The sequence below is a fragment of the Ochotona princeps genome, chromosome 13 (genome assembly GCF_030435755.1).
Source record: "Ochotona princeps isolate mOchPri1 chromosome 13, mOchPri1.hap1, whole genome shotgun sequence".
NCBI classification, from domain to species: domain Eukaryota; kingdom Metazoa; phylum Chordata; class Mammalia; order Lagomorpha; family Ochotonidae; genus Ochotona; species Ochotona princeps.
The window spans coordinates 43,244,608-43,267,581 of NC_080844.1; the positions used below are offsets into that span (position 1 = coordinate 43,244,608).

Below are 22,974 nucleotides of genomic sequence, written 5' to 3' on the forward strand. Positions count from 1 at the left end.
TCGAATGGGGTCAGGTACTTCCAGGCGATCGTGGGCCAACTGTGGGTAAATCTCAGGGTCCCAAGACATCCTGGGGAGGGTCTTCACTGAGCAGTACAAGGTGAACACGGGGCCAGGACACGTTCACTGTGGTTCCCCGCAGGTCCCTGGGGGACCCTGGTTCTGCCCAGGGTTAAGCCCAGTCCCAGCCCCGCTCACAGGAGGCCAGCGAGCCCCCAGAACCTGAGATGCTGAAAGTCAGCAGAGAGAGCATGGGTGTGTGTGTGTGTGTGTGTGTGTGTGTGTGTGTGTGTAGGGGGTGTCAGCTGCCAGAGGACAGAGTCTTGGTCCTGGTATCCCTCATTCAGGCCCAATCTGGCCTCCTCTGACTGAAACCAACTTCCACAAGACTCCAAAGAAAAGAAAGATACAGGCTTGGTGTGCTGCTTGCTGGGTGCAGCACCATGGGATGGACCTTACCATCTGTACTGACCCACATCGCCTGCAGTGACCCGCCCTCAGTAGACTCACCTCCCTCTTGGCTTTACCGAAGGACAGGGGTGACAGAATGGTTTTAACTGGCCTGATCAGGCAATTCTCAGGAGGTGGAGACACAATTTAGAGGTCGGAGGCCACTTCTGGGTTGCGGCCTATGTGCTGTGCCACTCCACCCTCCCGGCATACCGAGCCCTCAGGAAGAGGACTGGGGAGCCAGCAGACATTACTTCGAACAGTAACTTTTATTCATGCACTTTAAAAATTCTATTAGGAAGGCAGAGGGTCTGCTAGGAAAGAGAGACAGATAAGGCAAAGATAGGAATCTTCCACCTGCTGGCTCATTTCCCAAGTGCCCACCATGGCCAGGACCTCACGAGGAACTCGGTGTAGGTCTCCTATGTGGGTGGCAGTGAATTGTGCCACCACCTGCTGCCTCCCAGGATGTGTGTCAGCAGGAAGCTGGAATGGGAAGCAGAGCCAGGAGGACAGCCTGGATGTGGGGGGTACCCAAACAGCATCTTAAGCACTGTGCCAAATGCCCACCTCAGAGCTCACGAGGAGGAGGTGCCATGCTCTTTGGAAAGAAGTGCCTCACCAGCTGCCATGTTGCACTTTGGAATCATCTCACAGCCACAGCAGCCAGCAGGGGAATGCTGGTCAGTGTTGGCACATACTGGAAACCCAGTTCGCCCAGGTTGAGCAGCAGTGACCTAAACTTTCCGCCAAGAGGGGACCCTGATTGAGTGGGTCCAGGTGTTGGCCAGGAAAGGCGGCCAACCAGGGAGGTGCTGAAGGTAGGAGAGCATCTTAAGTCTTACAGGAAGGACACACCCACTGCACCTGCAGCACTGGCTGGCTTGCCCCCGACACCCCGACACACAGCACGCCCTGGCCCGAGCCAGAGCAAGAAGGGCATGTGCCCAGAACTGTGGTGTCATTGCCTCATGGGAAGCTGGAAGATGCCCTCTCTTGCCTGGCCTTCCCTCCGCTCTGGGAGCCTCACCCCCAAGCTGCAACACCCCATACACCCCTGACATCAGAGGCCATAGGTCACAGGCCAGTCCCCAGTGACTTCACTCTTGATTGTATCTGAACAGCGTGCCAAAGCCTTGGGACCCTGCACCCGCATGGGAAACCTGGAATAAGCTCCTAGCTCCTGGTTTTGGATAGGTTCCAGCAAGGAACATTGTATCTGAACAAAGAAACCATCAGACACCCCGGGGGTCTGCTAGGAAAGTTCAAGAAGACCCCATCCTCCATGCATGTGGCCATCTAGGCTGAGAGAGGACTGGGCATTTGGCTCATAGCTCCAGTCCTTGGGAGTGCAGCACGGGTCAGGCTGGGGCGGGAGGGGGGGCACCACCTGCCTACATCCATTGCTCATTTTGTCCAGATGGAGGAGGCCAAGGCAGTCCAGGGGGCTGCAGGAAGATAGAAGACAGAGGTGGGCAACTCGTGGAGAAAGCCAGGATGCTAACAAGGTCCACCCACGCAGGGTTCTTCCCTGCCACGGAACATTCACCCTTTTCATCCCTCAGGAAGTCCTGACTCACTCCCTGTACCCACCCTACCCTGCCCTGCACACACAAATACAATAGGAGGAGCTTCCCTGGAGTTGCCCAGCAGGCACCTGCATGCCACCCCTCCCGGATGGTAAGAAACAAGAGAAGCGGGATCACATGGGGACTTCCTTGGCTGTTTGGGCTTTCTTCCAGGCTCTGCTGCTTCTTTTGACTCTCTAACAAAGCCCTTGAAGCTCTCTGTGCCTTAGTTTCTTTATCTGTGAAAGGGGCAGAAGAATAGTGCTGGGGATAAAAACAGCTCACAGGAAGCATTTTACCCAGCAGACGGTTAGAAAAAAAAAGTCTTCATTCTTATGTTTTAAACTTGCCCTTTTCTCCCACTGAATCAACAATACCCAAGAGCCCAGGGTTCAAACATGGCAGCCTATGTGCCAGGCACAGACATCGTGGGAGTATCTCCCCATGGAGTAGCGACAGGTGTTAAGAGTATAGGTGGCAGCTAAGAACTGGGTGCTTCTTGCTGAGTGCAGGGCCTGGGCTGGTGTGTGGGTCCAGGGTCAGGCTGAGGTGGCTAAGGACAAGTTACTGATGGCCCTGAGCTGCAGCTCATGCCTCTGGAATGAAGAGCTCAGCATAGCCTCTGGGCCAGGGCACCCTAGGCCAGTCGGTCCCACGGGCCTGGATTTTTGCCACAGCAACACCAGCATTACTCCTGTTGTGTGAAACCTCAGCTACTCAGAGGAAGAGAGTGGGATATACAGGGCTGCCTCTGAGAGAAGCTTCCAGAAGCATCCTGGCAGGAAGCCTTCCAGTATAGCTCCCTGGTTAGGACATGAGGTCTGTGTGCCTCACCCCAGCCTCCTGGAGCTAAGCAGAAGTGATGAAAGCACAGAGCTGGGGAAATTCACACTTCAGAGTTGGTGCTAAAGGCTGCAGCCTGCATGGTATGGTGTGTTGGGTACAGAGCACACAGCCCAGGGCAGACCTGAGCCCCACCCCCTGTGGGCTCTGAGCCTGCCCCTTCAGCTTTCATTAGAGAAAGTCTCACTACCAATACAACAGCCCTCAGTCTGTCCCTCACCACATCCCCATCCTGCAGACCCAGCAGAGGGGGGACACAAACCCCCTCCACTCTTGTCGACCCCACCCAGGCAGTCCTCATGGGGTCCTCCTAGATGCCACCAGGTAGCACAGGTGTGAACAGTGACTTCAGTGCTGACCACTGCCCACCCCGCAATCGCTGACAGTGCCTTGGGCTTGGAGTGCACCTGTCCCAGGATTTGCTGAGATGATTCCACGGCAACTGGACAGAGGGGCGAGCCTTCATTTAAACACAGCCCTCACAGTGAGATGGTGTGACAGGCAACCAACTGACAGGCTGCACAGGTGACCCATCCAGTGGTTGGAACAGATGTGGTCAAGCTGAAAACTCACGGGCCTGGGGCCTGGGAACTTCATGCCTGCAAGACTGTTTGCCTGTGCCCTGGGCAGCATGGAAGAGGATGTTTTCCATAGCTCCATTTGTGACTGAGAAACCTGACCACTTTGCACAAATCCACCAGCAGGAATCCAGGGGGAGTGTTGCAATTCCAGGGTGTGGTGGGGGACTGGAATTACAATAGCCACAGGGATGCCCACAAAGCCTGGCTGTGAGTCCTGGCTGGCTCTTGATACCAGCTTCCTGCTGGTATGCACACTGGGAGAAAGCAGGTGTTGGGGTGATGGCTCGAGGACCTGGATTCCTGCCACCCACTTGGGAGACTCGTGGAGTTCCCAGCTCCCAGCTTCAGCTCACCCAGTCCTGTGTATTGCCAGCATTTAGGGAGTGAACAAGCAAGCAGCAATGCACTTGCTTTCTCGCTCTCTTTCTCTCTCACTCCTTGTCTGCCTCTATTTAAAAATACACATGCTTTTACAATTTAAGACATTGTGGTAATTCCACACACGAATGACAAGGCAAGAACCACAGCTATCCCTCTCCGCTTGGCCAACTTTGTTTCTGAACTCGGCAAAAGAAAACAGCAGAAGACTTTGTCACCTTTTCCTAGGAAGTCAGAGAATAATCCGGACTGAGTGAAGCTCACGTCCCCACTCACAGGCAGTGGCAGGACAAAGAAAGTTTAGCAAATGGTGACCACAGCATCAGCATAGTGCTGCCCTTAGTGCTGAGGCTGGGGTGGGCCTCCCCACAGCACTGCAGCACTGGCAGTGTAGGTGCAGGTGAATCCACACGGACTCCCCTAATTGTCATACTTTGTCTCTGATGCGTGCAGCAAAACTCATAATAACCATCCTTCTGCATTGTCCAAAGCCCTCTACTAACAAAGCATTTGCAAAATGATGTCTGCTGTCACTCCAGTAGACACTTCTGAAGGCAAGAAGGGGCTGGAAGTCCAAGGAAAGGAAAGACTGAACTTGGCAGCCAGCTGAGGCTCCTGGCTCCTAACACCCTGAGACAGGTGCTCGATGCTAACAGCTGTATTTGGTGATGCCCGTCATGCCTTCCCCACACACAGGATCCTTGATGGCAGTTATTCTAATGGACTACCAGTGTGCAAGATGGGTGTCATTATCACTATGGTAACTACAGCCTAGAGAGGTAGAGCGACAAGGCCAGGGTCACCAAGGTGGCCCTGCCTGGGTGAGAAATCACACACACATACACACAGACACACCTGCCAGTGCAGGCCTTCAGGGCCATCTCTCCATGATGCCAAACAGCTTCTCAAATATTTATAGATGGAAATGGTGAATGGAGCGAAGTGCAACCCAGTGCCATACATATTGATAAATATTTATAACCAAATGTTTTGCTGTGACAAACCCTGGCCTAGCGTCAGACACACAGGACTGCTGTGCAGGCGCAGGCTGCGGCTCACCTGGACCGGGCATCGCGTGTACGCACACACACACAGATGGCTACACTCTTGTCCCAGAGCAGATGGCCCGCCACCCCAGCACTTGTCACCATCAACTTCACACACTGTGAAAATGAGACACAGGCGTTTAGGGACTTCAGATTCTTTCATGAGGGAATCTACACCTCTTGGACACTGCACAACCGCCCAAGGCCCTAACCTTCCAGGATGTAAGCCACACCCCAGCAGAAGGATGTGTCCACGTCGGGCTGAAAGGCTGGGCTCCCTTTGTGGATTCTCCTCTGCATCCCCCTCCCCACATAGGCTGTTCCCTCTGCCCTTCCCCTCCAGCCTGGTTTCACCTTCAGGATCCAGCAGTGGCACCCCCTCCTCCAGAAAGCCTGCCTCTGTCACTCCAGCACTGGTACTCATGCCCTGGCACCAGCTCGCTCCATTTCCCCTGCAGGGACCCATAGCCCCTCTTGAGACACCCTTGGCCTGTGGACTGGAAGACAGGAGTTCAGAGATCACTGGAAATCAATGTGTCCCCCAAGCCACAGGGAGCAATGGGACTGGGGCAGATAAGTCAGGCTGACTCGCAGGCTGGCGTTGACCCCAACAGGATCCAGTTTTATCCCCCCAACCGTGTCCTGAGGCTCTGTTCCCCACATGTCACAGCTGAGGAGGTGATGGAAAGTTCAGAGTCAGGAACCGAATTGTATGACCAGAAACCCACATTCCACTGCTTCTGGAAGAGGCAGTCAGATGCCAGCAGAATCTTGAAACCAGAGGATTGTAGACCTGAAAAGCATCTTGATAAGCAATCCCAACTTTCAGTGGCCACTTCTGAGTCCTCAATCATTTCATAAATATTATCTGCAAGGGACAGGCATCTGTCACTGTGGTTAGACATCACCTGGGGTATCTGCATCCCACATCATTGCTCCTCGCTGTCTCCTCTCCCACCCTGGGTGGCCTACAAAAGGACCGCAGGTACCTTCTCCCAAGGCCTGGGCTGTCTCCAATAACTCTTTCCTAGCTTCCCCAGGGGACAGAGTGGGAGTCCACTGGCAGGGGGTGACTGCTGCCCCTAGTGTGGCCACACCTCCTGGGCCCTCTCCCTGGTAACCCTAACCAGAAGCCTGTCCTATCTCGTTACCCTGCTGGGAAGGGAGCTGTTTCCCTGGCCTTGCTTACTTCTTTAGAGAGGGGGCCGGGGGCTGGGCGCCCTGCCCAATTAACACTCCCCAGCAGGACAGCCAATGCCAGGGAGCAGCTGTGAGGCAGCCAGCTCCCCGGGGAGTGAGCCCCAGGTGTTCTTGCCCTGTCTGTCATGCATGGGAGGAGGAAGGGAGGGACCTGCCACCAAACCTGGCCCTCACCCCAGGGTGTCTGGGCTGCCTTTGTAGGGGTTGGGGGTGGCGAGCACCTAGCAGCTCACGTGGAACTTAGCTTCCCCTCTCCCCCTCCGCACCCCCCAGTTAGAGCTGGTGGCAGACCCACACAGATGCCTTGTTTCAGAGGAGAGACGAGGGAATGATCAACACCCACAAGCAGGCTTCTCTGTGCGCTTCTGAGAGGTTTAGCAAAGTACTTGGCATACAGACAAGCTAAAGGGTTTCTTACTACTAGGAACCTGTGCCTGGAAGAGCTAAGAATCAGGCACAGACAGTGGGTGTGCAAAGAGCAGACTGTGTAAATAAAAGGAACCCACACTCAGAGATAACGGGCTGGCAATGACATCTATTAAAAAATCATGACAGCTTCCTGTCTCCAGTAATGTATTTGCTTATAGAATTTGCTCTAGAACTCTCCACTCAGTATTTGCTTAATGTTTGCTTGTATTTTGCTAGATTAATAAAAGGATTTGTCTTCATGTGTTTAAAAAAGGAAGGGATTGGGCCTGGCGGCGTGGCCTAGCGGCTAAAGTCCTCGCCTTGAAAGCCCCGGGATCCCATATGGGCGCCGGTTCTAACCCCGGCAGGTCCACTTCCCGTCCAGCTCCCTGCTTGTGGCCTGGGAAAGCAGTCGAGGACGGCCCAAGGCTTTGTGACCCTGCACCCGTGTGGGAGACCTGGAAGACGTTCCAGGTTCCCGGCATCGGATTGGCGCGCACCGGCCCGTTGCGGCTCACTTGGGGAGTGAAACATCGGATGGAAGATCTTCCTCTCTGTCTCTCCTCTCTGTATATCTGACTTTGTAATAAAATAAATAAATCTTTAAAAAAAAAGAAAAAAAAAAAAGGAAGGGATTGCTCAAGGTTATGAATCCCAGGAGATTCAGTGGCACACTATTGCCACCTGGTGACAGCACGTCTAAATTGGAGGTATAGAACTTGAGAGTGCAGTCCAGTGAGGCAACCATAATCCACAATAGCGCATTTTAGACTGCATGGAGAACTGGCAGAGAAGTGCTGGAAGGCTCCAAACACAAAGAAAAGATAAAGACATGGGATCTTGATCTGTTCAACATGTATACATGCATTGAAATGTTGCCCTATACCCCACAAAAAGCTCCAAATATACCCCCCCCCAAAAAATACTTCTTAAATAAAATAATTAGCAGAGAAACCCAGCAAAGCATTTCCCTGGCTGCTGAATTGGAACGGGCCATGAGGTTTGAGTTATGCTGGGGACTTTTGTGTGGCCCAGTTGCTCGCAACTGATTTGAAGGGGTCTGTGAACTCGGGTCCCTGTCCAGCCTTCCTCCTGTGGCTGGCACAGTGCACCTTCTCTAGGGAAAGCAGGTGCTGCCCTGCAGTGCTGTCTGTCAGGCCTTTGAGCATGCCTGCTCCCAGTCCCAGCATTTACTGTCTAACTCTGCCTTGCTCAGTCTAGAGGCTTGAGTGCCAGGTTCCATCACACCCTGGCATTATTCTGAGGCCGTGCCTGCACCAGGACCCCATGACAGCAGAAGGCTTTTGGCCCATTTTGCTAATGGGCAGACTGGAGATCAGTGCAGTATCATGGGCAGCCCTAGGGCACACTGAGCTGAAGCTGCCTTTGAACCCTCCTTTATGGAATCCATATCCAAGAATCCAGCACTCCTGTGGCTTGGTCACCTGCTTACTGATCAAGCCAGGGAGGGGAGGCTCCACTTCTGCTCTCAGATGCTTTTCTCAAACTCCAGCCCATGATGCCGGAAGACTGGTACCCATTGTCATTTCCTGTGTCTTCCTCCAAAACACCCCTCTAGCTCCACAAGAGTCACTGTGGGCGCGGATAATCCACCAGGATGGGCCTTTCTATCACCTCCACTCAGGAGGCACATCCTTGGGGATGGGGGGCACAGGTGGCTGTTCTTCCCTGCATCTGTTGCTCCTGCCTGGCCGGTGTCCCAGGGACAGAAGGCCCAGTCTGGCTGGGGCCCAGAGGGCTAAGCCACTGCCTGGGATGCCTGTCCCACAGAGGAGGACCCGGTTTCAGTCTCCGTTCCTCCGCTTCCAAACTGGGAGGCAGCAGGTAACAACTCCAATACAGGTTTCCCTGCCACTCAAGTGGGTGATCCGGATTGAGTTCCCAGCCCCCGGCTGTGGTTTGACCTAGTCCCAGCTGCTATAGGTACTTGCAGAGTGAAAGAGCGTGTGGAGGCTCTCTCCTCTCTCGCTCTTTTTCCTCCCTCCCTCTGGCTGTCACTCTGCCTTTCAAATAGATAAATCTTAAAAAAAAAAAAAATCTGTCACACAGCAGCTCAATCTCTTTGGGCCATGCAGTTTCCTCATGAGAAAAATGGGAATTTAAAAAGCCTTAGGAACGATGTTAAGTCTTAGATGGGATAATACATAAGCACGCACCATGACCCTGAGATACCCAAGTGCTCAAACAGAAGTGCACGAACACGTTCAGATGCTTAGAAAGCGGTGCCAGCGGACCCCTGCCCGGACCTGTCAGCTTCCCTCACGTAGTACCCAGCACCACCCACAAGCTGGAAGGCTGCCCACAGCAGCAACACGCGGGGCCATGCCAGGCGGACCTGTAGCACACCGACAGGTGTTCTGGAACGGAGGCTTTCCAGGCCCAAAAGAAGAGCAAAGTGGGTCGCGCATCCCCGCCTCCCGAAGGCCCCCAGAGCCTCTCTCGGGGACCTCCACCTCCCCAGGCTGGCAGGGCATTAGCGCATGCGTGATGGTGGGGCAGCAGGAGGGGGGGGTCTACTTCCCTCCTGATGAAAAGGGGTTGGGAGGGAAGGGGGGGCGACCCAGGCAGCCAGGCTGCCTCTGTGTTTGTCAATTACAGGGACAAAACAGTCTGCTGCGGGAAGCAGCCGACATCTGGGCTTCAGCTGGCTCGTGACCCAGAGCCTCGCTAATGAATCTGGGGACGAGACTGACAAAGGCTCCCGCTCACAGCACACTCAAGAAGAAAGCCGCCGCCCAGGTCACCTCGAGGGTCCAGCCACTCAGCTCGCCCAGCCTACACTGCTTTGTCACACGACCCCCTGAGGACAGGTGGGAGGTGGCCCATGCCCACTAGGAAGACAAAGGACCCCTTCAGCACAGCAGGCACCCGGTGCCAGGGCTGGGCTGCCACACTTCAGCCCTCCTCTGGCAAAGAGATGCTCACCAGGGCATGACAGCAAGGTCACAGGAAATGGAAGCAAAAGATAAGGTTATTTGGTGCCAAAAAAAAAAAAAGTAATCTATGCATATGCAGGACCTTCAAAGAACCTGTTAAACATATTATGGCACCACCAACTTATCTTTGAATTTCATTTTTCATAACTTTTTAAAAGTACTGAAGCCTGGCAAGATAGCCTAATCGCTAAATCCTAGCCTTGCATCGTCCAGGATCTCACAAGGGAGTCAGTTCACATCCCTGGTGCTCCGCTTCCATGCAGCTCCCTCCCTGCTTGTGGCCTGGGAAAGCAGTGAAGAATGGCCTAAGGCCTGGGCACCCCGTGCCCATGTGGGAGACCTGGAAGAAGCTCCTGGCTCTTGACTTCAGATCGGCTCAACTCTGACTGAAGATCTTTCTCTCCTTCTCTCCTCTCTGTGTATCTGCTTTTCTAATAAAATAAAAAAATCTTTAAGAACAGTACTCTAGCATATATTTTTTCAAAGCGACTCATATTTGTTTTAGTTTTTATCCACATAACTAACACTCACTAGTCACCTTTAGTTGAGTCCTTACTAGGTACCATGCTGTGCAGGGAGCTGTGAGCCTTGGATACACTATGACATTCATTTTACATGAAAGAAAGAACAACAGAGGAGAGAGGGAGAGAGAGAGAGAGTGAGAGAGAGAGAGAGAGAGAGATCTGCCATCAACTTGATCACTTCCCAAATGCCCACCAGCCAGGGCTGGGCCATGTCACAGCAGGGAGCCAGGAACTCCATCTGGGTCTCCCATGTGGGTGGCAGAGGCTCAGTTACTTAAGCCATCATCTATTGCCTCCCAGAGTGCACATTAGCAGGAAGCTGGTTGGGACAAGGAGCTGGGACTCAGACCCAGACACTTCAGAATAGGCTGTGGGTGCTACATGCTGTGTATGACATCTAATCCTTCCCTACACAATGAAGTTTATCTCCATTTGAGCAACCGGAGGCAGACAGCGAGTTGCCTAGGACTACACAGCTCGTAAGTGCAAGGCCAGACAGCCCCGTCTGCACCTGTAGCCCCTGTCCTACTCCCTCCCTCCCTACTGTGGTTGGGGTAGGAGAGCAGCATTGAGTCACAGAATCCAGTGGTAAAAAGAAACTCCACCCACGCCTGCCCAGATTGGCCCCCAGGGCTTTGGGGCTGGTGAAGGAGGTGGATCTTGCCCCAAGGATGCTTCTGCTGCCAAGTGGACACCACCTGTGCAAATGTTTGCCCTAGGAAAAGATGCACAAAGACCCACAATCGGCCTCCCTGCCCGGTCAGCCACAGGCCTGGACGGACCCTCCCTCCCCACTGCCCAGTCTACCTGCAGGACACACTGACGCAAAGTGGAGACTCAGCGCAACTCCTGAGTGTCCGAGGGCTCTGCCCTGCTGGCTCACTCTGTCACCTCTGTCTTTACCTCTCCAGCCTCTCTTCCACCCACACATCCCTCCCCTGCCCGGCCTGGGGGCGACAGCATCTTGCTCCCCTCTCCCCTGGCTGACAGTTGGCTCTGCTTCATGCTGCCTCCTTCTGGAGGTCTATTCATCGCTCCCCAGTTTCCTTTGGCTTCGGAAAATTAATTATCAGCGATTTGTTAAGTTCATTAGCTCTAGCGCGCAACAGCATGTGAGGCCTGCCATCTGGCCCTGCATTTTCACTTCCATGCGTGTTGTTCCGTAATTACACAATAAGTGGTATCACCCTATGAAGCCATTCAGAGAGCCCTCGCTCACCCCTCCTGTCTCCCGCCTGGGAAAGCCACTTATGGGACCAGGCTGAAGTGCCCAGCCTGGGCAGGGAGTGGTGGGAGCTGCCAGTCCCTCCTGTTTGTCTAGCTCCTTGAATATCAGCAGAACCCTGCCCATAATTCCTGCAGGTACTCTTCAGCTGGCCTCCCCCTCCAGCCCATGGTCATGCATGAGCTCTCCAGGATCAACCCAGTCATGGGTGAGAAAGCGGAGGGTCAGACAGATGAAGGAAAGAGTTTGCCCTGAATCATACCTCCTTTAGAAGGGAGTGGAGCCAGCATGTGAGCCAGGACCCTTTACAAACCTCAGGCTAAGCAAGGCCTCACCCTGCACTGCTGTCTGCTTCCCAACCCATCCCCTGTCCTGGGACCTCTCAGACATGTGGTTCTGGCCTGATGGGTCATAGCTGGGCCCTGCTGTGTCCGTGGCAGGGTGACCCTCATTACCAACACACAGAAGGGAGCCTGCCTGCCCTGCTGTTTGACAAATGCCCTCATGACACACCCACGCTGCAGGAGTCACCTGGCTGAGGGGACTCAGAGAAGAGTAGAAGCAACACTAGATGCCCAGTGGTTTTCTCCCTGGGCCTGGGGCACTGCCCTCTCTGATGAGGGCAGAGCAGGCTGCATTTCTGGGTGGGTGTTGCTGCAGACATGTAGGCTCCCCACCCCCACCCCAAGAAAGACGACAAACTCCACAACCCCATGCAGGCATGGGAAAGCCTGAGCTCAAGGAGACCATACCTGGTGAGGAAGCTGATGCTACAACTTGCATTCAACAGACACATACCAAATGCCCTCAGGAAAAGGATACCAAGGGGGCAGTGATGTACACCCAGTTCCCTGTGGGCTACTGACTCCCATTACAGAGAGGCCATGTCCAGGGCACTGAGGGAATGTGTGGCCAAGGAACCTCATCTAGGTCAGGTGTGGCTGCTGAGACCCAGAGGATGTGCCCGTGAGTATGTGTGTATACATGTGTGTGTACCTAAGTGTATGCACACCTGTGTGGATGAGTCTGTGCACACAGGCCTGGGCATCCTCCTGGGAAGGTATAGGGCTCAGGCTGGGAGAGCAGCAGGTGCATTGAACCCAGTGCCAAGTCGGAGGATGGCACAACTGAGACTCCGAGAAGCCAGTGCCACCTGAGAGATGCCAGGGACTCCACCCATGCATCTAATAAATGCTTACCAAGTGCCCACGATGCCTCTGGGAGCACCTTGTGGGCCAGCCTCCTTGCCAGTTCCAGCAACCCGGATCTGGCTTAGGAGATGGTCCCAGAGCTACCTGGGATGGTCTCTGGCTCTGTGCCTGGCCCGCTCACCAGTTCTTCCTGAAGTTCCTCTCTTCTGTCTTAATTGCAGGAACACCTCCTCCAGCGCTTCCAATGGAAGACAGCCATTTAGTCCAGGAAGGAAACAGGGCTAATATTTGCTGAGGCCAGTTCCATGCCGGGGACCTTCAAACACTCTGCTAGGACCCCCACTGACATCTGCTAAGCAATGTAGATGAAGAAATGAGGCCCTGTCCCCTGCTCTTCCCAGCATGCCTTGCTCCCTCCCCCACAGAAATGGTCCTCAAAAACCAGCATTCTGCCTTCCTGGCGGCAGGAGCTGAACAGCCACAAAACAGTGAGTGACTCAGCATCCATCATCAGACACATTTCTGCCATGCTAACATATTCCTTCAATGCCCCCTTTGGGCTGCAAACTGGGACCCCAGCAGCTGGCAGAGAGTGGCCCCCGGCCATTCTACACCATCAGACCCCTCAGGAATATCTGCCCTGCCCCAGACATCTCAGATCAAGCACCCACTACATGTGGGGTCCTGGTCCAGGCACCCGGCAAGGCAGAGGCAGCCTGGTCCTGACACACAGTCAGTGACCGAAGCATCAGACAGAGAGGGAACAGGCAAGCTCCCAGCCAGAGGAGGACAACCCTCACACAACACCACGTAACTGTGGTCACATTTCTAAGTAATCTAAATACCATGGCATAAAGTTCATGGCACTTTAGTTCCTCCATGTCATCTTTTATTTATCGTAAATTTTAATATAAAGATTTATTTATTTTTATTTAGAAGGCAGAATTACAGAGAAAGAGAGACAGGGAATCTTCTATCCATTGGTTTACTCCCCAAATGTCTGCAACAGCCAGAGCTAAACTGGTTCGAAGCTGGTACCCAGGAGCTTCTTCTGGGTCTCACACTTGGACCATCCTTCGCTGTCTTCCCAGGCCATTGACAGAGATCTGGGTCAGGAAGTGAAGCAGCCAGGACCTGAACTGGCACCAATATGGGATGCTGGTCCCAAAGGTGGCAGCTTAGTATACTATCCTTCCATGTCTTCTTTTAAGTATCTGCTTGCTTTTTTAAAAGTTGAAATGCAGAAATACAGAGACCTTCTACCTGCTGGTTTATTCCACAGTGCCCACAAAAGCAGGATCTGGGAACTCCATTCAGTTTTCCCAAATGGGCAGTAGGGACCCAAGGCCATCACCTGCTGTTTCTCAGGGTGTGCATTAGCAAGAAGCTGGAATCTGGAACAGAGCCAGGACTCAAACCCAGGCACACTCCTGAACACATTCTTAAATGACAGGTGCTGTAGTCCAGCCTGGTCCTGGTAGGGCAGGGGAGAAGAGGGCCAGGATGTCTGCTGACCTTCAAAGGGACCCCTCGGTCATGGAGAGCTGGACCTGGGGGTCTCTGCCAGTGCTCCCACACAGCCTGGTGGGTGCTCTCTCTCAAGGCTTGCTCTTCCAAGACACAGACTGTTTCATGCCTTATCAATAATTCACTAGTACAAACACCAAGGCCAGCTGGCTCCCCTGCTGGTGGGGGCAGGGCCGGGAAGAGGTTGCAGACAAACCTGTGCCTCGCCTCCCAAGGAGAATTAACAGGCAGGGGAGGGGCAGCCTAGCAGTGAAGATTCCCGCAATCCAGACCTAAGCGTCTGACCTTGACTCCAATAGCTCTGGCTCGCGTTCTGGGTTCCCAGCTGGCTGGGTTCCAGCCATTGCAGACAGTCGAGGAGAGACCCCTTGAATAGGGGATCGTTCTCTCTCTCTCTCTCTCTCTCTCTCTCTCTCTCTCTCTTTCTCCCTCGCTCCCTCTCAAATGAAATTTTAAAAATAAATAAAATCCTCAAGTTCCAGTCTAAGAAGGGATGACCCTCTGGAAAGCACCCCCTCGTACCATGCAGGCACGGCTTGTCCTGTCCCCTCCTGAGAGCACTGGGCATGCTCAATCCAGCCCTCAGACCTGAAGGCAACGTGAGTGCCACCAGGGTCCCTGGACCAGGAATTGGAAGAGTGGGTTCCAGCCCCGGCTCTACCACCTTTACCTCCTGTGTGCCTAGCCCATGTGTGATAGATTCTCTGCCTGCAGTTCACCCCTGTACACAGTGGAGATGGGACACAGATGAGCCAGGGATCAAACGGACAGTCTGAAGAACACAGATGCCCTTCAAAGCAAGGATGCTGCAGCCCACAATTACAGAAATGCAAGATACAAGACGTTCCCTTTAGCCCATCAAATTGGCAAGAGCAAAAATGTTCATAACACCCAATGCAAAAAGGGGGTAGAAAAGCAGCTGCACAGGCACTGAGATGTGGGATGCCAACTTGGCCGTGGCACCAAATCGGAGCTGCACCCTCCCTGGAGCTCAGCACGGCTGGCAGCTGGCCCACAGATCCGCCAGCCCAGGTGCACAGATCCAGCCTGATGCAGACACGGCTCAGCAGCAGCGCTGACGGGAGCAAACAAACTGCCAACAGGTCCCTCAACGGGCTGCAGGCAGCCAGAACCCACAGTGCCAAGAGAAGGGGGGCAGCTCTAATGCACTGGGGTCTTGGAGCTCTACTCAAGTGAAGACGGGCGTGCTGCTGTGCTAGACAGACAGAGAGAGAGAGAGAGAGAGAGAGAGAGAGAGAGAGAGAGCGCGAGAGCGCCTGTGCTTTCCCATTTCTGCCTGTCTCCAGGTCAGTTTGCTTTAGTCTTTGCCTCCGGCAGGAGACCCCTAGACCTGGAGTAAGCATGACACTTTTCATGTTTTTGCTTTGTTCTTTTTCCTCTTTTTAGCCAGGTGTTGGAAATTCAATAGCTTCAAGCACTACGGCTTTGTACTGCTCACATGGGATCAACCAAGCCTTGTGCAAAGGAAGCGTAGTTGATGTAAGAGCGCAGGTAACCTGTGAAGCCAAGCACACACACGCACACACACACACACACATAATGTACACAATGCATGTACACATCCACATGCACCCACGCACACATGCATGTACGCACACCCATGCACACACAGTGCTCACTGAGTCCCATAGTACATGTGTGGTGCTCACAAACAGAGGCCACTACTTGAAGGTCCAGGTGAGCCACCCACTGGGGTGCAGGATCCACCTGCCTGGAATTCACATCCCATTCACCCCAAACAGGGCAGGAACCAAACTGTCCCTTCCTGAGAGGTCTAGGCAGAGGGAAGGCTGTGTCCTTAGAAGCCCTCCTCAGGCCAGCAATGGAGCACACTGGGTTAAACTGCCACCGCTTGTGACACTGGCAGCCCGTGTGGACAATGGTTCAAGTCCTGGCTGCACCACTTCTGATCCAATTCTCTGCTAATGTGCCTGGGAAAGCAGTGGATGATGGCCCTGGTACGTGGGTCCCTGCCACTTTCATGGGAAACCCAGATGGAGTTCCAGGCTCCGAGCTGCAGCATAGCATAGCCCAGTGCTCTGGATATTTGGGGAATAAACCAGTGGATGGAAGAGATTTCCCTCTCTCTCCTTCTCTCTTTCTGAAACTCTTTCAAATAAATAAACAGGGACCAGCATAGTGGATAAAGCTGTCACCCACGACGTTAGCATCTCCTATGGGCATCATTTTGAGAACTGGCCACTCCACTTACTATCCAGATTCCTGCTAATGATCCTGAGAAAGCAGTGGAGGATGACCCAAATGTTTTGTCCTCTGTACCAATGTGGGAGGTTTGAAAGAAGCTCCTGGCTTCGGCCTGACACAGCCTTGGTTGTGGCCCTATGGCTAGTGAACCAGCAGATGCAAGATCTCTTTGTGTATGTGTGTGTCTTTCTCTTCACTGAAACTCTCCTTTTCAAATAAATAAAATAAATCTAAATAAATACATAAAATTTTTTTGTATAAAAAAATCACCCCACATATTCTCCCAGAGCAAGCCCTTTTATAAACATATTTCCTCTGTGGAATCCACTTCAGGGCCAGGGGCTGCACCAGAGCAGGTATAAGCGATATGAGGATTTGTCTTGTAACTGCCAGATTCCAACCCAAAGCTGGGAATTCCACCTGGAGCAGTTCCACCTGACACCTAGCTAGATGTCTGGTGCACAGCACTGCTCAGCAAATGTGTGAGGCCCAAATGAATGACCTGGTCAAGAGCTCACAGACAGATTTCCCAACAGGAGACCCACAGCAAAAAGGTATAGCACTCCAGACTTGACCCTCACCTCCCACTCTTTGCTTTTCATGCCAATCACACGTAGAAGTCACTCCCGAACTCTCCAAGCTTCCTGAGCTGGTGCCCAACTGGACATTTTTGGAAAAGTATCCAACTCAACCATCAACTTGGCCTCAAAGTTTGAAAGAGGAAAGGAATGGACTGTCCCCTCCTGGTTATGCAGGACACGAGTCGGGACCAGGTCTGTGCAGTGCCCACAGGCTGCCCAGAGCATGCAGCTCACTGTCACCTTAGGGTGGACTCTAGAGGTTGCCAGGCCAGTGAGACCCCTGGTCCATACTGAAGCAGCCTGATTCACCCAGGGAGACATATCAGAAAACAGCAGGTGCCCTGGGCGCACATCTCACTTCTCTACATGTGCGCTACACCTGGCAGAGTCCATGTGTGGGGGTCATCACTTTTAGCTCTCATTGGTGTGGAGGGAGCACCTACAAAGTGCAAAAGCACAGCACTGGAGAAGGGCGGGGGCAAGCCAAGGTTGGGGGTGAAGAGGGCAGGGAGGCAAGCCAGGGTCGGGGGGAAAGGAGGCAGAGAACCAAGCCAGGGCAGGGTTACAGCTTTCCTCAAGGTCTTCCCACTCACCTTCCTATAAGACTGGAGCAATGATTCTCCTCGGGTGAGGGCAGGGAACCCCGAAAAGCTTTCTAATGACCTGACCAGCCTCAGCACAGGACAGACCCAGGCTCTGACACCGGCTGCAACACTGGCAGACAGGGAGGCCCTCAGAACCCACAGTGAAACATCAGGGAGAGCCTCACCCTGAGGCCAGCCACTCACAGCCACCACTTTACCCTCACCCACCCCTGCTTCAGACCCACAGCCCCTCACTTCCATCCCAGCTCTGCTGGGCCCTCTCTCACCAGGCAAAGCCAGAGCCAGAGGGTCCCAGGGGGCTCTTTGTGGAGATTGTGAAACAAACCTCTTGAACAAATGTGGGTCATCAGCAAGATGGACCCAGCAGGGTGAACAACAGTGCTGCCTCTTACCTGGCACAACGCCCCCACCATGGCTGCGTGCACATCACATGTATGTATACACACATACACACATGCATGCACACACGCTCCCCTGATCCTGCTCCCCTGTGGCAAAGAGCTGGGAGTGAGTGTCCACCAAGAGAGACCCCGGAGCTAGCCTCTCCCAAGTCGCCCTACGCTGAAGCCCACAGCCTGCACTGTGTGGACTGTGCACAGGCAGAGAGTCGGGCCTGGAGCCAGAGGTTGCTGCGGTTGCTAGGATACCGGCAATGCCCAGCTGGAATCGGGACTGAGGTTTCTTGTTTGCGCAGAGCGTGATGAGGAGGAAAGGCAGGGACACGGGTGCCGGGATGCATTTCAGCCCCCACCAGACCCCGCCAACGAATGAGGAAGACTGCACCAGTAGGCAGGGAAGGCTCCAAGCCCTTCACTCTCCCTGTTATTTAACTATATGACACAAAAAACTAATCCAAGAAAGAATCCTAGGAGAGGACAAAAGTTAGTCACCAATGGGGAGGGTGTTATGATATAGCACACAAAGTTGCTACCCCTGATGCTGTCCTGTTTGTGTCTGGGATGGCCCGCTTCATCTCCAACTCCCTGCTAATGTGCCTGGGATAGCAGCAGAGGATGGTACCTGCCCCTACAAGGCCTGCATCGTAGATGATAGAAGCCAGTCACAAGGGCAAAGAGCACACATCACTCCATTTACATGGGATGTCAGAGCAGATGGGCAAGCACAGCTAACTGGGGAGATCTGCAGTTAATGGGCACAGAATGTGGGTTTGGAAAATGCAGGAGTTCTGTGGACGGTGGCAGCGAGGTTCAAAGGGTGGGTGTGTTTAATGCCCTGAATTATACATTCAAAATTATTAAGCTGGTAAATTTTACATTACATATGCTTGACTACACACATACACACACACAGTCTGGCAAAGGTTTTCAACATGATCACATTCAGCTGCCCACTAAGTGCCGTGTCCTCCTAGAACAACACAGAGTAATGAGACCCTTGGGAGTAACACCATCTTCAAGGGTCAGTTGTCGCCTGGGAAATGGAAACTTCCAGAAAACAACCTTTGAATAAAGCTCACAGAATGCTCAAAATATCAGTGGCTGGAGCAGAAGCCACGCATCATTCTCTACCCAAGAGAAAGGAGGGAATGGCATGGAGACCACTGGTGGCTCCCCAGGGACAGTGTGGGCACCTGGACCTGGGGCAGGCAGGAAGTGGGAGCAGGAGACGGGTAGGGCCAGGAGAGAGCTGCGGACAGGGCTGCAAATGCCCTACTGGATGACATCAGAGCCCAGCTACCCCATGGACCCAGTATTCTATTCAAAAACCCCTGGATGATTCCTGCCTCCACAAAGGGGCTGAGATTAAGGAAACAATCAGATTGAAGGTTTGGCAGTGGGGACGAACTCAGGCTCTCAGCCCGACTCTCTGGGTTCAAGTCCTGGCACTTCCATTCCTTTGCTGTGTGACACTGGGCAAGCCACTTAACCTTGTTGTGTCTCCCGTCGTAAGAACGGCGGCACCCAGTCTGTGGAGTTTCAGGGAGTTGGCCTGTGGCCACACTGGGGACACCATGACGGTGGGGGCTAAGAACTCTCCTGTCTCCCTGGCCGCTCACGTTGGCTCCAGGAGCTGACAAGGTAGTCTGGACCCCATAGGGAGGTGGAAGATGTCAGCCGCCTGGACATACTCAGGCTTGGCATTCAAACTACGGGTGGGCGGGACATCGAATGTGACTACACCAGATGGGTGGGGCCTCGCTGGGGTCTGCCCCATTGGCCAGCACCAAAGGAAAGCGCCTCTGTGCTGCTGCCCAGCCCGGCCCATGAGGTCCTCCTAACGCCCTTTGCAGAGCCTGCCAGCCTCTCTTGCCACACACACTCTCCTCACAAATAGGCCCATTGAAGCAGCTAATTCAACAAATTCCGCCCAGGCGCCGACAGCCTCTGCCAGACGCAAAAACGCAAACAAGGCCTTTCTTTGGGCTGCGCCCACCCAGCCCTGGACCAGGCGTGGCAGGGCTGGCGGCCATACACTCACCGCCTTCAGCCAGCAAGCACCACCGGCCACCAGCCACCAGTAGCCTGCAGCCAGCTCTGTCCTGGGAGGTGGTGATATCCCCCAAAGGCTCCACCAAAAAACCCTAAAGGCAGAGGACTGGGGAGACCACACCCAAGCAAACTTTCCATTCTTAGAGTTTTACCCACAGTCAGACAGTAACAGCCACAGACACATCACTATGGCTTCAGAAAATGGAATTAAAGCATATGTTTCTTTTGGTTCCAAAATAAATCAAATTCTATGCATACTTTTAAAATGTGCATTTTCCATGAATCTGCAAGATGTATGAATTTCAAAACTTGTATTTACTTATATAATTTATTTGAAAGACAAAAGAGACTGACAGACAGATATCTCCCATCCACTGACTCACTCCCCAAGTGGCTGAACAACCAGGGCTGGGCCAAGCCAGGGCTGACAACCAGGAACCCAATCTAAGTCTTCCATAGGGACAGCAGGGACCCAACCCCTAGCGCTACTGTGTGTTGCCTCCCATACTGTGTACATTAGCAGGAAACTGGACAGAGAGCGGCATAAAGCGGGCACCGCATATACAACACAGGCACTCCAACCAGCACCTTAGCCACTGAGCCAAACACCCTCCCTGCATTTCAAAGAAGTTTTACACCAAATAAACCTGTCTTTCAAGCACCCCTACACACCAGGAGGCCACCTGTTCTGCTGGACACAGATCCAAGTTCTTTGTAGACATCCCTTCGTCAGCAGCCACAGGCTGGAGGGCAGGGTCCGTTAGAAACCTCACTCCACAAACACGGGCGACAAGGCAGAGAGGAGCTAGCAACACCCCTGAAGGCACACACATCTCGCAAGTGGCAGAGCTGGGCTCATAACCTAGCCCAGCCTCAAACATGCTCTGTCAACCACTGTATGAATATGTTAGTGACTGCCATCATTCTAGAATGTTCTCTGGCAAAGCTGAGCACACAGGCCTATTCAGCACTGTGACAGCATGCTTGGCCCTGCCCACATCCCCAACCCCTGGAATGTCCAAATTCTGGCAGGACCTGTCTTCAAAGCTCAGGTTTAAGACACTGTGAAGCAAGGTCCCGTTTGCTAGCCAAATCCACTCCTTGGCCTTCCTAGACCCCAGTCCCAGCCAGTTCAGGGACCCCAGTTCCCAGACACAGCTAATGTGAGCCCCCAAGCAATCTCAGTCACTGCCCCTTGCAGCACATGCAGGAACATGTAATAATCCCACGCCTCACTGCTTGGAATGTTCCATCCCAGCTCCAACCTTAGAGGGTCTTCTTGGTTGCTGGAGTCACAGGCCACTTCCAGAGCTGCACCCACACAGCAGGTGTCACAGCCCACAGCCTACAGTGCCACGACCAGGATCTTGCAGCCAAATGTTCACCTGAGAGCCACCTTGCGCCCATCCCAGCACCAGATATTAACTCCTGGATCAGTTCTTAACCCCTAATTCCTACAGAATGGCTAACGCCAGCCCATCACTGTATTCCCAGGGGTCATCCACACTCCATCTAAAAAATAGAAAGTCATCGATTTGAAAGACAAGGTGATAAACAGAGATCAAGGTGAAAGAGAGAGATAGATCTTCCATCTGCTGGGTCACTCTCCAAATGGTTGCAAGGGGTCAGTCGGGGCTGGGTCAGTCCAAAGGTGGGAGCCAGCAGCCACATCTGGGTCCCCCAGAGGGTGCAGGGGCCTAAGTACTCTAGCCATTCCCTGCTGCTTTCCCAGCCCATGAGCAGGGAGCTGGATGGGAAGCAGAGCAGCTAGAATTTGAACCAGCATTCATATGAGATGCTGGCATTGCAAGTAGTGACCAAACCCACTGTGCCGCAACACCAGCCTCCAAAGAGAAAAAAATCCTGACACACATGGCAATATGGATATATGCAGGGACAAGGTCCCAGGTGAAACAAGCCAGTCACAGGAAACTGAATGCTGAGTGATTGCACTTTCAAGGGGTGTCCAAAGGTCACAGTCAGGGATACAGAAGGTAGAGTAGTGCCTGCCAGGGTCTAAGGTTTGCTGTTTGATGACCCTAGATTTCAGTTTCAGAAACAGAAAATTCTAGAAATTGGTTGCACTACATGTGAATGTACGAAGAAGCAACACTGAACTCTAGACTTGAAAACTGTTGACATGGTAAAGTTGACATTGTGCATTTTTTACTCCAATTTATAAATTCTACAATAATAATAACAATTAGTAATTCTATGTTTAGTAGAGAGCTAATTTGCAGTAGATCCCATATAACTACACAGATCCTATCTTCTGTGTGCCAGCAAACCATGTTTAGAAGACACTGTGCAAGGAATCTTGGGAAGGAAGGTTCTGGATGCATCTTGTGCGTGCTAACAAGTGGCCCCAGCCTCAACCAGGGCTTTCCATGCTCCCTGCCTGCTGCTGAGTCCCCTGGTACACACTCCCCCAAGGCTTCTGCAGAACCTAGCATCCCCATCATAGTCCTTTTGACCAGTCTCCTGCTGTAAGCACTCGGCCTCACTGCCCCACAGTCAGACACGTCTCATCATTGGGTGTTTCCTGAAGATGACAGGGCCTGGGTTCCAGCAGGCAGGCCTGAACTTTCGTGAGACCCCTCACGGGCCTCCGACCATATCCCCAGTGGGGTTGGGGTAGCCTCACTTCCTCACCCCCAAAGACTTCTGTTTACTCTGCTCTGGGAGAGGTTCAGCAGTCTGCCCCATCTTGTGCCCTCTCCCCATCCCACCCCCCTGCCTGCCTGCCTCCTCCCACAGTGCCCCGTGTCCCCACAGTCGTTGGGAACAACGGTTGTGTGACAAATGACTGAGGAGGTCCCAGGGACGCCATCCCGTTCTGCAGACGTCATTGTGCCTGACCTAAACCCAAATACCCAGGCCCCAGTCTCCCGGGTGACACCTGAAGGCCCCAGTCTCCTGGCAACAGGGAACAATGGCCCCTGGGAAAAGCACACACAGTTTGGGAAAGGGCAGCCTTTTCTCTGGGCCCATGGGTAGAGACGGGAGTGCTCTCGGCTGCAGGCAGGGGCTGCGGCTGCCTGCAGACGCCCCCGAGGCCACCTCCCCACACAGCTTCCTAACTCTGGGCTGCAGCAACCCATCTACCTGGTGCCGTATCCTCTTCCTGGGACAAAAATCCGTTTAGACCATACCTCTTTCTCCCTACCCAGATCTGCACTATGTCTCTGGTGATGACTCAAGTCCTCTGTACCTTGGGCCTGAGGGTTTCTGTTGTCACCTTTGCCTGAAGAATG

At 53.3% G+C, this 22,974-nt stretch overlaps 2 protein-coding genes across 2 annotated transcripts in view; both read right to left on the bottom strand.

Annotated features, from left to right (window-relative positions):
* Positions 1–22,559, bottom strand: part of SLIT1 (slit guidance ligand 1) — a 92,619-nt gene extending 70,060 nt beyond the window's left edge. The window contains exon 1 of the mRNA XM_058671087.1: positions 22,494–22,559. The gene's annotated coding sequence lies outside the window, so the exon portion shown is untranslated. The remainder of the gene's footprint in view (positions 1–22,493) is intronic.
* LOC131481627 (slit homolog 1 protein-like) overlaps positions 1–22,974 on the bottom strand; it is an 89,839-nt gene that overhangs the window by 25,487 nt on the left and 41,378 nt on the right. The gene's annotated exons all lie outside the window — the stretch shown is intronic.